The sequence below is a fragment of the Quercus lobata genome, chromosome 12, assembly GCF_001633185.2.
Source record: "Quercus lobata isolate SW786 chromosome 12, ValleyOak3.0 Primary Assembly, whole genome shotgun sequence".
In the NCBI taxonomy this organism is placed as follows: Eukaryota; Viridiplantae; Streptophyta; class Magnoliopsida; order Fagales; family Fagaceae; genus Quercus; species Quercus lobata.
This window is the reverse complement of record NC_044915.1, coordinates 11,909,522-11,925,632: the sequence shown is the minus strand read 5'-3', so window position 1 is coordinate 11,925,632 and position 16,111 is coordinate 11,909,522. Positions and strand designations below refer to the sequence as shown.

Here is a 16,111-nt window from a genome sequence, read left to right as displayed (position 1 = left end):
CCGAGGTACATATTTTACACTTGTTCTTAGATTACAATGATGTTCCTTTCTTTTTCTCTTTCTTTCAATTTTTTTTTTCCTTCATAGAGGCTTCTTTGCCTTAGATAGTCACCTAGATTGTATCTAGGCCTTCCATTTGGAGGGCTAGGGTTCATTTCTCTTGATACTTGTCCCATTAGAGCCTTACTAGAATGTTTTACACTAGACTATGAGTTGTAATAACACTGTTCAGATGTCATTTCCATATTAATACGGTTAATTAAGTGGGTTCAAAGTATTAAATGCAAAGGTAATGAATGTTTTATCTACATTTCTCCTTTTCTTACTTGAGGAAAAATCTTCATTCTCTTCCTTGGTTTATGCCTGATGGTCTTTGGATCTGGGTTCGGCCCTCCCGTGGACATGTCGGCATCTTCAGGGTTCTCGGATATTATAATCTTCTCGTGCTTGTGGTGAGTTATTATATTCACCTTGAGGGTTCATTGTCAGTACTTTCTGAGGTCTACTCTTTTGACATTGGCTTCCTGTCACTTGTCCCTATTCTCGAATTCTTGTCCTCCCACAAAACCCATTGTTGAAATTATTTTTTTGTCCATCAGTAACAACTAATAACAACTTACGACTTAAAATTTGTTGTGAAAGTATTGTTTTGGACATAACCTTTTATATGTGTATATTTATAATTATTTTATAATTTTATTAGGCATCTATGTATCTTGCGATACACAATTTGATACAATGTATAATACCAAAAAAAATAAAAAATAGATTCTAAATTAGACAACTATCCCCCCAATCCATACAATTTTCCCAACAACTAAATATGTTTAACTATATAAAATAAAATAAAAAAAATCACCACCTGGCCACTTTTTTTTCCTTCATAAAAAGAAAACTACTCATTCTTTCCCCAATCCGTACAATTATGGAGGTTTAACTATAAAAAGAAAATTTTAAAAACTCCACAACCACACAACCAAAAAAAAACCACTTGCTTCACTGTCTCTCCCACTTTCCTCACTCCTCTCCTCTAATGAGGGTAGTTTTTATAACTTACAACATTTTCTTACCCAAAAAAAAAAAGAAAAAAGTTTTAGGTTTATTTGATATACAATTTCAAAATCACATTTTCACATTTTAAATAATATTATACAATTTTTCACATATTTTTTTACCCACATGTATTTCAAAAAACTTTACTCAAACTAATCTTTCAACCACCCCCTTAAACCTTTGCAGCGCCAAATCAAATTAAAATAAAATAAAAAGGAAAAATAAAATTACATTACACTTTTTAAAAAGAAAGGAAAAAAAAAACTTCTCTTTTGTCACTTCTCACTTTCCCGAGAAAATGCCGAAGAAAAGGCAGGTTCCGGAGGTACTATGGCGACTATTCCGCCACCGCGCGCGGACGCTCGCTTCCACAATCGTATCGCTCGTTCCTCCTCTTCCGCCGTCCTCGTGCTCGTGCTCGAGCACAGGTTCACAATGCCTCAGTTGTAGTGGCTCCGAAGCGATGTCGTTTTTGGTGAGAAAAGAGGATCCTCAAGAGTACGTGAAGCTGTTGAACAAGTGCTTCGTTGTGGTCTCTGAAAACGCTCCTCCTCTCTCTCGTTTCCAATCTCACTCTCGCTGGCCCCAGTCTCAGGTACATTTTTACGCATATACATACACTTATATATATATATATATATATACACACACACACACGTGTGTGTGTTTGAAGTTAAAAAACGAGAGCTTTTGGTTTAAAAACTGAGCGTATTTGGTCCCTGAGTAGTTGAAATATCAAAAGCTCTCATTTTTGATAGTAAACAAACTATATAGTTATGGATTATGGTAATACTTAGTATAACTTAATGGTAGTGAGTGAGGTTAAAATATTTTAAGTTTCTCTTTATATATTATATGGATTGATGGTGGTGGTACTGAATGTTTTGTAGGTAGTGTTTCCATTTCTGGGTCGGTTGTGTCGTACTCTCATTGATTAAATAAAGTCTTGAGAAGGGAATCGCATTGCACATCTAATATGTAAACTACTGCTCATTATGTTTTCAGATTGTGCAAAGGACCATTGAAATCATGATGCATGAGCAATTCAACTCTATCAATGTAATTTGCAAGGCTTATGATAAGGCAAGCATTCGTTTGTTTATTTATTGTTCAAACTTCATATACAATGTTCAATGTTGCTATCAACACTGTCAATATCGTCCATTTCATTCTGGAAATGGGTTGGCAGTGTTTTGTTTTTTCTGGGTATCCTCATTTATTTATTTTTCTAGGAGTAGTTTGTTAACATTTCATATTTGCCTTATTTCTTGTTTGAAAATATTCGTCAATATGTAACAGATTAATCGTGCAAGTCCCATTGTAGAACTTCTATCTTCTTCAGCTTGGTGTCTTCTTTCACAAAGGGTATGGTTTGCTAACTTCTTCTCTGTTATTTCTTGAACTACATCACCAAAATTAAGGTTAAAATTGCCTTTATGCAGGTGGGGGATGATGTCATGGTTTATCTTTTAAAGTATACATCAATATTTTTGCCAGTTTCTTCTAAGAAGCACCAACAAGTAACAGGTCCTCCTATAAGTGATTTATGCCTCAAGCAGTCAAAAAAGCGAACATTGGAGTCTCAGCATCAACATACTTCACTTGATAAATGTGGTAATGAGTCTAATGACTAATGAAGACTTTGTAAACACTTGTAGTTGTTCTGTCAACATTGTCAGCTGAATCAAAATCTCCTTTTACGGTACCTAGGAAAAATAATGTTACATAAATATTTATTTTATTTTTTGTATGTATGTCTATATATAAATGTGTACAAATGCAGGCACAGGCACACATATCAGCATTAGCTCATATATATATGTGTGTGTGTGTGTATGTATGTGTGTATGTATGTATGCACACATGCAGACACAGGCACGCAAATCAGCATTAGGGCCATAAATTTGCAAAATTCATTGTTAATATTTTAGCCTTATGCGTAAAATTAAGTTCAATGAAATTTTCTATTCAGAATGAATGATTGGTGAATAAAAATTATTTTAGATTTAAATAATATATTAATGCAACCATTTTGACATTAAAACTTTAATGCTATTAGATCACTATACACAGCCACATCAATTTTACAATTTGAATATATTATAAATAGAATCTGATGGTACATATTGCCTTTCTTTTTAATATTTAACAACCTCTGTTTTTTGGGATAAAACGTAATTGCCGTAGTCTCTTTCTGACCTTAGGCCGGTTCTTTCTTGGTCTTTTCTTACCTGACTTGTTCTGACTTTAGGCCAGTTCTTTCTTGGTCTTTTCTTACCTGACTTGTTCCCATCTACTTGTGGATGTTCTTTTTTAATAGATCCTTCCATTTTCTTATTGTCCTTAATTCCTTTTGCTTTGTGGCTATTGTGTTTGCATTAGATTGTTCAGTCATATATAACATATCATTTCTTAAAGATTAAGAGGAGTCCAGATGATGATTAAGTCCAAACTTTTCTCAGGATCCAAAAAGAAGAGGGCTTTAGTTGACAATGTTAACCCAGTGCTAGAGATACAGAAATGCAGTAATTCTTCTAGTGTTGATGATCCATCAACTTCATTAGATCATGTTGGCTCCAATGTTAGGAGTTCTTCAAGTCCAAGATCATTTAGTCGGCTTCATGGAAACAAGCGTTCTCAAGCGAGTTCATCAGAAGTAGCTATACCAATTTCTGGAACTGTTACCAATAATACTGAAGGGGATTTAAATGAGAAACTTCAAGAAAGCTCAAATCACACAGCTGCAAAGTTTGGAAAGCGTTCAAGGCCATTTAGTTGGCAGCGTCGCAGAAATAGAAGGCGTTTAAATTTTGAAGAAACCAGCTCTTTTGCAACAATTCATATGGATAAAGATGGCGTATCTGGGAGGCTCCAGCATGATGCAAATTCTAGCTTAAATAGTTCTGAAAAGGTGATTGATTTCCCATGAAGGATCCTTCAGTCAAGTTCAACGTTGGTTTGATATATTGGAGGGTTTCAATTTTTCCCAAAATAATGGGATGAAGGGTGAGTTTGTGGGTTCAAGACTCACTAAATGCGTGTGTAACTCACCAATAGAATAAAAAAAAAAAAAGATTTTTAGTACATGAAACCTAATTACTATTTGTTGCCTAACCTAGAAGGCTTTAAGATATATGCTGTGTGTGCCACCCTTAGTATGGATACAGTTTTATATAATTTATCCCCACATAAATTGATAAGTAATTCGTACCTTTATTTCAACACATTATGGAATTCTTTTAAACATCAAACTTTTGTTATTATTGTAATTAAAGATTATAGGAGTGTGAGTGACATAACATCTGGATTAATAGTGATGTGGTTTGCCTTCTTATTATCAGAATAAAGGGGTTAGATGCAGAAATAGTAATCTCCAAGTGAACAGAAGACATACAGCCAAACAATCTCAGCAGGTAGTTGTGGCTTTGTACTCATGGTGCCTGGTTGAGCATGAGAACAAGATGCAGTATGTCACAGCTTACTCTTCTGGTAGATGAGAATCTTAAAGAAAGTAAAAGAAGTTGGAAGTAAAACACCAATTAGGAGATATCAGTACCCTAATTAATATTAACACATACATGGCTAGAACAGTGTTTGTTGGCATGGAGATTCTAAGATAGATAAGATTGTCAATTACAAAAGAACCCTGAATCTCAAAAGGGTTAGAAAGATTAATGTTTGGTTGATATATACCCATATCAAGAAGATTGAATGACTTAATGCCACCTCCTAGTGAACATTTGGATTCTTCCAATGCAATGAAAATGTAAAGACATTTCTCCCTGCTATTACAGTTTATTATTATTATTTTAACTTTTAACCTTTTCCTTTTGGATATGATCTATTCTGCAGATGCCTTGTTTTTCAGTATCACAAGCTCCCAAGCCCCTGGTAGTTGCCAAAGGGGCTCATATTAACAGGAAATTCATGTTTTATAACAGGGAATGTTCTTCATCAGTTTTTCCAGCAAAGCGTATCCTTCAGTTTAATTTTAAACGTACATGTACTTAATTTGTCTCTTCGTTATAAAATTGCTTGTATTTCCATTTTTTTCACCCGACTTTATAGACTGAATGATCAGTGACAAACGGATAATATGTTATCTTTTTATGTTGTGCAATTATGCTTTCTTATTTTTGGAAAAGAAACACAGTTTGAGCTTAAATTTGTGATGTTAAGAGCTTCTGTCATGCCTTTTCTTTGGTGTAAAAGAACACAGTACCTTAATAACCTTCAGATATACTAAATTCTCTGAAGCCCAATTTTTCTGGTGCAAATTTTCTTATTGGCGATATCTTTGGCTTAAATGCAACTCAGGAAATGCTGTGCAAATCAGCATGCCTGTAAGTGCAAATTCGTATACTGTGATTGCAGAACCTTTTAAATTGTATGATACCCTTACAGGGCTTTTCTGATTTGTCATGGCAAAATTATTGTTTTATTTTTATTTTTATGTGGCATGCATGTTGATTTCAGTTTGATTTCTAGAATCCAAATTTTTTCTTACTGTGGAATATTAATCCCATAGTTCTTATAATCTTTTACATAAGGAATCATGAAAAGCTCCTTTGCTGGATATAACAGGAAATTTATGCATGATGTTGTTCCAAACTTCAAGTTATGAAATAATGAAAACGAGTTCCTCAATCAGTATCAGGATTGCAATTAAAAGCTCTTGAATGGATTAAGGTTAAAAGGGACACTAATGGCACAGTGAAGTCTCTTTGTGCTAAAATCTTACAACCAATGTCAACTAATTCGCTCTTTAGACTAGGGCCTGGAATCTGTGATGATTACCATTACAATGAGTTTCTTTGGATGGAAGCCATACTGTGTCTTAGAGCACAGATACATGAAAACTTTTTCTGAAGTATAAATGTGGGACATGTTTATGAGAATATTAGGGCAATAAATAATTGCAGTTATAGCCAATATATCAGGTTTTTAATTTAATTTAATTTAATTTGGATGGCACTGCTTTAACTGCTTGTTTTTGGTTTTGAAGGTACCGCTCACTCGTTAAGTTGCTTAAGAAGCTCATACGCAAGGCACAGCATTGCCAACGTCTGAGATTATTGGATAAGCATTGCGCTGTTCCAACATTGGATGCTACTGAAAAATCTGGCACTAACTTTGAGGTAAATTGTGTGAAGGCATATTTAGCATTCACAATTTCACATTCTGAGGTTACATCTTGCTCAGTTTCATATGCGTTTTGAATGCATTGGTGCATAGTATGCACACCTTGATAGTTGTGCAAATTGAAATTATGTATGTGATTTTTTTTGAGTGGTGGGTGGTTTTTATTTTTATTTTTATTTTTTTGTGGGGGGGTGGTGGGGGGGGGGGAATTTGTTATATGGGAGAGCTCATTATAGAATTGCACTGTGCAATGTACATCCCTTAAGCTATCTCACTAATTTAAGCACTTCTTGCTTCCTCTAAGAAAAATATAATTCTTGCGAAATTGTTATTTTAGGGGAATGAATCAGAGAAAAATGTTCCTGAGAACTCTCATGGATCTAATACTTCGTATTATGTGGATATTGAACCTCAGTTTGAAGCAAATAAGTCTTATTGCTTGAGAAGTCAGGTAGAGTCATTTATATGGGCAGTTATTAGGAGTGTAGTTCCCACAGAATTACTAGGTTCCTGTCATAACTGGAGAATGTTTAGGAGGAATATTGCCAAGTTTATTAAACTTCGAAGATTTGAGAAGTTCTCATTAAAGCAATGCATGCATAAATTAAAAGCATCAAGTTTCCTGTTTCTATCAACTGAACAATTTTCCTGTTGCTTGAGTAATCAAGTGCTAAAATGTACAACGGGGGAGAGTATAGACATGCATAAGGGATCCAGAATATTGGACAACGCCACACATGTTTTGAGACATAAACTTCTGGAGAGCTGGATCTTTTGGCTCTTTTCATCACTAGTGGTGCCACTGGTGCAAGCAAACTTCTATGTCACTGAAATTGAGCATGGGAATCAAGATCTATATTATTATAGGAAATCAGTTTGGGAGAAGTTGATAAATAAGTCCGTCACTTGCTTGAAAGATCAGGGCTATAATGACTTGGATGCTGCGACTGTTAGACATATTATAAAAAAAAGATTATTTGGTTTCTCGAAGCTAAGATTTCGTCCAAAAGAAGATGGAATGAGGATGCTGTCAAATCTAAAAGCATCATCAAGAATGCCATTACAAAAGTCCTCTTTGGAAGATAAATCTTGTGGAATGCATGGAAAAGGAAAATTTTGTTCCAAGAAAGTTGAATTTAATTATTTCAAGTCTGTAAATCTTGTTCTTCGTGATACACATGCTGTTTTAAAAGGTATACAGTTGGAAGAACCTGAGAAGCTGGGAGCATCAGTTTTTGATTACAATGATGTCTACAGAAAGTTATGTCCGTTTCTAATTGGTCTGAAAAATAGGTTGGTAACCGTGCCTGGTGCATTTGTTGTTGTTTCTGATGTGCTGAAAGCATTTGATTCTATTGATCAGGATAAGCTTCTTAGTGTATTGAAAGATGTCATACAGAAAGATGAATATCTTCTTAAACAGTCCCATCAAGTAGTCTGCACAGATAAATCTTTGTGGGTTCATAAGAACCTTGTATTGATGGATCAAAATATGAGCACTGTGAAAGTCACATCCTCTATTCCTTTTTGTTCACTGCATACTGTCTTCGTTAACCAGGTAGCTATTTCAAGTAACTCTTCAAGGAAAGTTGTTGATATTTATTCTTATAGATCTTTCCTATTTCCATTGAATATTTTAATGATTACTGCTTTTCTTTTTAATGAGATTAGTAACTTAGTATCAGCTTTCACTACCTGTCTAACTACTACCTTCATGCATAATGCTTGTGTATGTCATATGTTACCTGCAAGATACAAATAGTCTATAGAATCCTGTAAGCACCATAAGCAATTTTTTGAGTTGGATCTTATTTTTTATATCCTTCTTGTGTGACTGGTTTTGCAAATCAGCGGAAATGTTTACCTTTTTTTCTTGATCAATCTGGCTTTTAGTTTGGGGTACTAGAAGTTTTGATGTTCAAATAAAGCTCTACTAAAAGAAAATAGATTTGGTACTTACAGAGATATCTTTATGTGATTCCCAGCTGAGTGTGCTACCCATTGGGTAATTTTGGTAAGATTGGCGGGTGCTCATTTGGTTTTAGTACCAAATGACAAGGGTATTCTAGTCATTTTTGTTATGGCCTGGGAACTGGTTAGTTGGTAGGGACTCTGTTTAGTTGTCTACTCAGATAAGTGTATTTAAGTAGCCAATGAGCTCTAGCTCAAATGACATCTCTTTCTTTGTGACTGTAAGGAGTGGAGGGTGTGGTTGTGGGTTCAAGATCCATGGGGTACATATGTTACTTAGCAATAATTGAAAAGAGAAAAAGAAAAAAAGAGACTAAAGTATACTTTTGTCCCTTAAAGTTTGGGTTGTTTTCATTTTTGCCTTAAATGTTTATAATTCAGTTTTCATATTGGCCCTGCCATCCATTTCTTTAGTAATATGATTGTTAAGTGTCATTTATTTTTAACTGTTGCATCAAAATACTAGCTCTTAAATGTTGTAGAATTCAGGAATTTTATTTTTTAGGCAGAAAAACATATTATGGATGGTCTCATTACCAATGGAAGTGGACAACAGGGTCAATATAAAAGCAAAATTAAAAATGAAGGGCCAGAAAATTTTGAAACATAAAGGGCCAAAATGAAAACAATCCCTAAATTTAAGGGCTAAAAGTGTACTTTAGTCTTTAAAAAATGTATTTGGGTCATTGAGATTTAGTCTTAGATTTTCCTTGGTCCCCTACTGTGCTCATTTACCAAGCATATGCAGCCTATGTCAAGATATCCATTGATGTACATTGCATGGGATGGAGAATAAAGTAATTTTAGCCCCATGTGGAGTATCTGTGTGGTGCAATAAGATATTTGGATGATCAATGCGTCAATGCTGTGATGAATAGGTTTGACCCTTTCCTCTTCCTTGTTACTCCCATTATCAAGCTTTCATCCTAACTGATGTAGGATCACTAATTTGTATTCTTGATGATTTCTTGAATGGTTGACAGCTGTTTGGTATTAAAACAATGAAAAGTGCATGAAATAAAGAAAGATAAAATATTAGGCAATTTTGCTGGTTTTTTTTTTTATTCCTTAGTACACTGCCTGTGTGCTTTGGTTTCCTGTATTGTTTTCTTTTTTCAATGAATTTATATTTCTTATAAAAAATATAAAAAAAAAAAGAATAAAATATTAGGCAATCACACCTAGGTTTTCCCAAGCAATCACACTTAGGTAGGAGACTTTTGAAGTAAAAAAATGAAATGCCTCTTTTCTGAATTTTTCATACTTGTAAATAAATAATCTCTTTTGAGGAAGCTAAGTTTTTTTTAATATTTTTTATTCTTACAGGAGTGGAGCAGGCATGTGAGAAAAGAAGAGTTATTTTTCAATTTAAAGGAACATGTTAAGTACAATGTACTGCAATTAGATAAGAAGTTTTTCGTTCTAGGTGTAGGTATTCCTCAAGGAAGTATTGTGTCATCTCTGCTTTGCTCATTTTACTATGGACATCTGGAAAGAAATTTGATCATTCCGTATCTTGAGAAGGCTGGTGAAGCTGCTGCTAAAGATATATCTAGAAGACATATTTCTAATGATGTTTCTGCAGAGGAAAGTAGCGGGGATAGATATATACTTCTTAGATTCGTTGATGACTTCCTTCTCATTTCAACCTCAAAGAAGCTGGCTGCTAGCTTCTTTTCCAGGTTGCGAAGAGGATTTCATGCGTACAACTGCTACATGAATGATGACAAATTTTCTATCAATTTTGATATTGGAGACTTATCAGGGATTCCATCAAGCAGGGTTTATGTGGGTGAAGATGGTATTTCATTTATTCGATGGAGTGGATTGCTTATCAATTGTTTCACTTTAGAAGTTCAGGCAGACTACTCAAAGTTAATTTTCGTATATAATTTTACTTCTTGTCATTCTACTTGCTAGATGTATCTTATAATGTTCTGTTTTGGATTTTGGCCTCAGATGTCAAGATTAGGACCCAATCATTTGAACCTTTGAAATCATTCCATATCATTGTCATGCTACTCATTAAGCGTATATTTGATACTCTCGAAATTGTTACATAGCATTCTTAATTGGTTTTATATCTCTTTCTTCCAAACAATTATGCTTGAGAGTTTCCTTTTGCTTGATTTCTTTTTTATTTATCATTATTGGACCTAATTCTTATCAAATTTCCAGCCACAAATTATCAATATCACATCCTTAACAACTTCTTCAATATGTTGCGTGAGTTAAATGTTTAAATTGCAAGCAGTAGTCAAGTAGTGTCCAGTCCTCGTTGAAGTACTTTTGTGATTTTTGTTTAATAGGATTCATTTAAGATAAGTTTGTGGTTGGGATCTTAGAATGAAGCTAGGTCTAATAGTTTGCCTCACAGTTTTGGGCTCATTTAAAAAAAAAAAAAAAAAAATGATATTTCATTGTCTTGTTATTGAAGCTCTACATGTTGCAGTTAGATTTGCTTTTTGGTTTATCTAATGTAAACTTTGAATCTCAGTTTTATGAAAGTTCAATTTCTTCCCCAACTAACTTGTTCCCTATACTAAACAGGTATCTGAATAACCATTTAAGTTCGACTCTTACTGTCAGCTGGCAAGGTAAACCAGGTCACCATTTGAAGACAAAGCTATGTGGCTTTATGAGACCTAAATGCCATCCTATATTCTTCTGTTCAAATATTAATTCTGCAGATGTTGTCAGATTAAATATATATCAGGCTTTTCTGGTATGTGCAATGAAATTTCATTGCTATGTTTGTGACTTATCGTACATATGCAAACTTCGCAAGGGATTCTATCTAAAAATGATTCAAAAATCTGTGAGGTATGGATCTAATCCTTGTTTATCTTACAGTGTATGTGGTTGTTAAACTTGATTTATTGAGATACAGTTTTCCTGTGCTGATTTAATTGATATTTTAGCATTTGTGAAGCCCCATGTGCAATGGTCACGTAAAGTAATTGAATGGCTGTCTATGCTTTGATACATAATCTTTTAATTTAACAACTATAGAATTTAATTTTCAACATTTAATGATACTTCTTTTCTACTATTTTTTTTCAGTTCATTGGCTTTGTTGATTGTCTTGTTAGGTATATGTACAAGCTCATAAAGAAACGGATACGTTCTGCATACTGCTATTCTGATATCCAGCCTATACTTCAGTTGGAGGAAGAAGAAGTTGGATGGCTTGGATTATATGCGTATATCCAGGTACTGAAGAGAAAAGAATCACGGCATAAACAGTTGCTATCTTCATTAAGGTGTGAGTTGGCACATAAAATACATACAAGTGAGCCACTGCCTTCTCAACTAAAGTATGCAGTTGATGCCTCACATTCGTCCTTAATTTGGAAAATTAAGTATTAAATTCTTGAAGGTATGTGACTAGTATAATGATGGAACTTTTTTCTTTTCATTTTCCACGTTAGCTGTCAACAACTTTGGGGACTGTATTCAAGCTTATTTGGTTATTCTTTTTCCTAATGCTTAGTAAAAAGTAGAAAGTCGTGCTAGAGACTTAACAAAAAAAAAGAAAAAAGAATGTTATGTTTATTTGCATGGAATAAAGCTAGGATGCATTGACAGTCCAATGTAGTAGTCATAACCGCATTTGTTGCAACAGACAGAGAAATATAAGGGAGATATTTATATTTTTATTTTGGAAAATTCTGCTTATAAATCTGTTCAACGATAATTTGCATTCTACACCCAACAATTTGTTATTGAATATTTTTTAAGTTATATACTTATTTATGATATATTGTCGACTAAGTACCATATGTTAAATAGTCAATAACGCACTGATCTAAAATTTATAAATTCTTCTAATCCCTTAATCCCATCTTCAATCTGAATAGAATCAATAGATGCATGTATATGTTGGTAAAGTCTGAAACATGTTTTCATTTTTGTAGACTTAAGACTCATTGTTTTCTGTTATACCTTCTTTTCACATAAAGATGGACTCCACATGACAATCCTCCACTTAGAAGTTAGAACTCATTTTTGTGAGAGGGGGAGGTATACAAATGGAACTTCAATTCTTTCTTACCCAAAAAAGAAACAAGAAAAAAGAGATCCAATGTATATTTTCCTATTATAGGAAATGTAGGAATGTCTTCGCATCTTTTTTTTTTTTTTCCAAAAGTAAACTCTTTGCATCTTCATTGAGAACCTATTATTATTTTGGATTGCAGGTCTCACCTAACTAGAACATGGCAAGTGAATCTAAGACACATCTGGTGAGGAGCAAATTTTTGTACAGACAGATTGGCCAAACAGGGAGCTTCTCAAAGGGATAGAGAGATCTTTTATGATACATGCCCTACATATTTGCTAACCTGTCTTTTTTTGGACTTGATGGGATTCGACACAGCCCGAGTATGTCGCTAATGATGATGCTGTTTTGTAATTTACCTGTGTTTTGTGGTCTGTAATATACTAGTCTGTATATGGTAGTAGTATGGTTGTAAGGCTGTCATCCCTTTCTGCTGTTTGTGATGGTTTGCTCTGTATATAAGTGATGGTTTTATTTATATTTCCCTTTTGTGCAAAAAGAAAAAAAGAAAAAAAAAAGGACCAATTTAGGGGGTGGAAGAAGAATAAATGGAGCATGGTATCTCCACATGTTATCTATATACATTATTTATTTTTACCTTGCTTTAGGAAAAATTATAAATTATTAGACATGGTTGCGTAGTGGGACTTTTTTTTTTTCTTTTTGGTAAACGTCTTTTGGGGATTCATTCCTCGGTATAAGAATGTTATTGGACTACTAATTTATCAATCTCTTATACACATTCTAATGGACAGAAACTACGTTGGGATTACACAAATCGCAAGATTTGATTTCTCTTAATTATATATATATATATATATATATGTATATATTCTAAAGCAAATGATTCAAGGGCTTTGATCGGTAAGAGAGGAAAGAGAGAAAAGATTATTTGCATTGTTTAGCGGTGTGGAAGATGAGGGAATTTAAAAAAAAAAAAAAAAAAGTGCAAATTTGATAAAAATGTAGTGTAAAACTCTCCAATTAAATATTGATACATCAGATTTTTCACATTAAAACACAGTGCCCGACCCTCACAATAACAACCCATTAAAAATAAAGTATAATTCAATATTTACTAAAAAAAAAAACCATTGCCCTACTGAGAGTCTGAGACTGAAATGATTTGATTAATTTTTAATTATTATTTATTTTATAACAAAGCCCAAACGAGAAGTCGGTGAAAAAAAAAGACCATCTGTTCATGAACCATCTTTGGAAGTACAACATTACTGATCAAAATCCGATTAGATAAATTGGACAATCTTGAAATTCTTTGTTTCAAAATTTAGGTGCCTATTCCAATATACAAGGTGAATAAAGAAAGAACAAGACACATTGGATAGAGGTGAAAAAAAAAATGTATATATAAAATGAAACAAACAACCAGAAACACAAAAAAAACAAAATCATCCATTGATTGATCCTCATATCCTTATCTTTATAGCATCAGCAGCCTTTGCATTGGTCAACACTCAAAAAGCTTCTTAGCCACATCAAGATGATCAAACACTTGCAGGGCAGGCTCCACAATTACACAATCGTCATCATCAAGAGGAGTTTCATTGAGATCAAACGCTGGGGCAGACTTCACAATTACACAATCCTCATCAAGAGTGGTACTGTCCACATTGAGATCAAGAGGGACATTGAGATCAGGGATACCAAGTAGTGGAGCCATGCAAGAACTCATCGATTCTTCTTCTTGTTTTCTTAATTCTTTCAACTTCTCATTATTTTGAGTCTTCACATTGGCTATCTCCTTCTTAAACGACTCTATACGTTTAGTGAACTGGTTGATAATGTCAAACAAAAAGTAATCTCTTTTCCTTTTCAAATTCTTTGGCTTCTTGTGGGGCAAGCAATAAGAAACTGGGGTTTCACTTTCACTTTCACTTTCAGTTCTTGAAGTCTTGTCAATGCATGCTGGCACTGAAGGTAAAGTGGACCTTGGTTTGGTGCAACCCCAGGTGACTTTGAATGTGTAGCGGCTAAACTTCTTAGATTGCAAGATTACCGAAGGAAGTTGAAGCAAGATTTCACAGACCTCAAGTTCTTTGTTGGTAAACAAAGAGGAAGTAGTAGGATTGCCATTGTTGCTGCTGCCTTTGTCTTCCGTTGTTTTCTCTGCTCTATGTAACAATGTAAAGAGGAAACCAAAGAAAATGGCCAAATTTTTTTTTTTTGGTGGGTTTAATTCAGAAATATATTTTATATAGACCCAATTCATTGATATTATCCTTCAACAATTAGGAGAAGTAGGGAAATTTATATTTTGAATCTTATTGCTAGTCGGTTTATTATTACTATTCCGCATTCTATTTGGAAAAACACTAGAAAATTAAGACCCTATTATTCTTCTCTTTTTGAAATTTGAATGCTTTCTTTTTCAAATCATCATACGTACAGTGCCGGAATGCGATAATTTTAAGTAGAATTTATTTAATTAAAATTAATTTATTCCATAAAAAGTATTTATTCAACCTTATTTTATTTTGTAACTTGGAAAAGAAAATATTCTTCTTCTGTTTAAATGCAAACTCACTAATTAGAATTTTGTATTTAGGTTTTATTAAACATCTCTTTTACTATTAATAATAGATAATCCACTCAATGAGCTTTAACTTTTTTTATTGAACAATTTAACGATTTCAATTGGGTTGAATTTATATTAGTCTAATATTTTGGTGGTCCTTCTAGGGTGGGAGAGAGAAACTCACTTATATATTTTCATTTAAAAATTAATTATTATTACTTTCAAGACTTGTTATAAAATTTTGGTTTTTTTTTTTTTTTTTTCAATGGGAGACATTGGGACCCTTTTGAAAATGTTTGGGGGATAAAATAATTATATTACATTTTTTTATGCATTGTGTTGGTTTGCGACTGATCTATGTCTATATATTATTAAAAGCTGAATCGTAGCATTTAATGTTGCTATGCTCACGTTAAGCCATGTCAGCAACCATGTTATTATCACTTTTTTTCCAAATTTTCATACAATTTTTAAACATTTAAAGTGAATTAAAAACTCTATTATAGTACAATCAAAATATCATATTTAATTTATCTTATTATTAACTATTCTTATTTATTATTAAATTTTCAATTCCATTTTAACTTTTCATATCCCCACTACTCTCTACCTTAATCTTTTTCAACCTTTCTCATTCCATTTTAACTTTTCATATCACCACTACTCTCAATATTACTATTATTCTATCTTTTTATCTTCCTTTATTTTTAACTCTTCTTATTCTTATCCTCATACTATAAAATTGTCATTCCCTCTCTTATTCCATGCATAATTTCTATTTTTTCACACACAAAACCCTCTCTCTCTCTCTCTCTCTCTATATATATATATATATAATTTTTTTTCTTCAGTTTTTGGTATATATATTTTTTATTTTAGTGTTACAAGTTGACCATCAAAACATACTGATGCAATATTAAAAGCTCCACCAAATGCATCGCAGAAATCAGTCTTAGACGACTAGAAGTCAATCAGTTTGCTAAAATTGGAATTGACTTGTAATCTAGCTTGATACAATTTAGTTTTGTGTTTTATGTTGTTATTTTTTTTATTCTCATTGGTTTTTAAATGTTATATTATTGCATTATAAAGATAGTATATAAAAATATAATATTATTTTATTACATAGCATAACCAAAATAATATGGTGTTTATTGCTATTATTTTATTTTAGTGTTACATTTCATTTTTGCTATTTTTCTTCTCATCTTATTTTATTCAATATTTAACTTTAGCAACATCCTCCATATCATAATTATTTATATTCTGTCTTTTAAAAAAAAAAATTAAACATATAATATTTTTTTTAAATTCAATAAATAAAAATTGTTCTTATAAAGTCTTCCCAT

General features: G+C 32.9%; 1 pseudogene across 1 annotated transcript; it reads left to right on the top strand.

The window, feature by feature from the left end:
* Positions 1-1,350: 1,350 nt before the first annotated feature.
* On the top strand, positions 1,351-12,839 carry LOC115970852 (annotated as a pseudogene). The gene is made up of 14 exons (XR_004087162.1): positions 1,351-1,648; positions 2,059-2,136; positions 2,353-2,418; positions 2,496-2,667; positions 3,516-3,964; positions 4,906-5,026; positions 5,291-5,417; positions 5,458-5,471; positions 6,059-6,191; positions 6,533-7,753; positions 9,493-10,040; positions 10,717-10,989; positions 11,259-11,545; positions 12,366-12,839. The product of XR_004087162.1 is annotated as a telomerase reverse transcriptase-like (transcript).
* Positions 12,840-16,111: the final 3,272 nt, after the last annotated feature.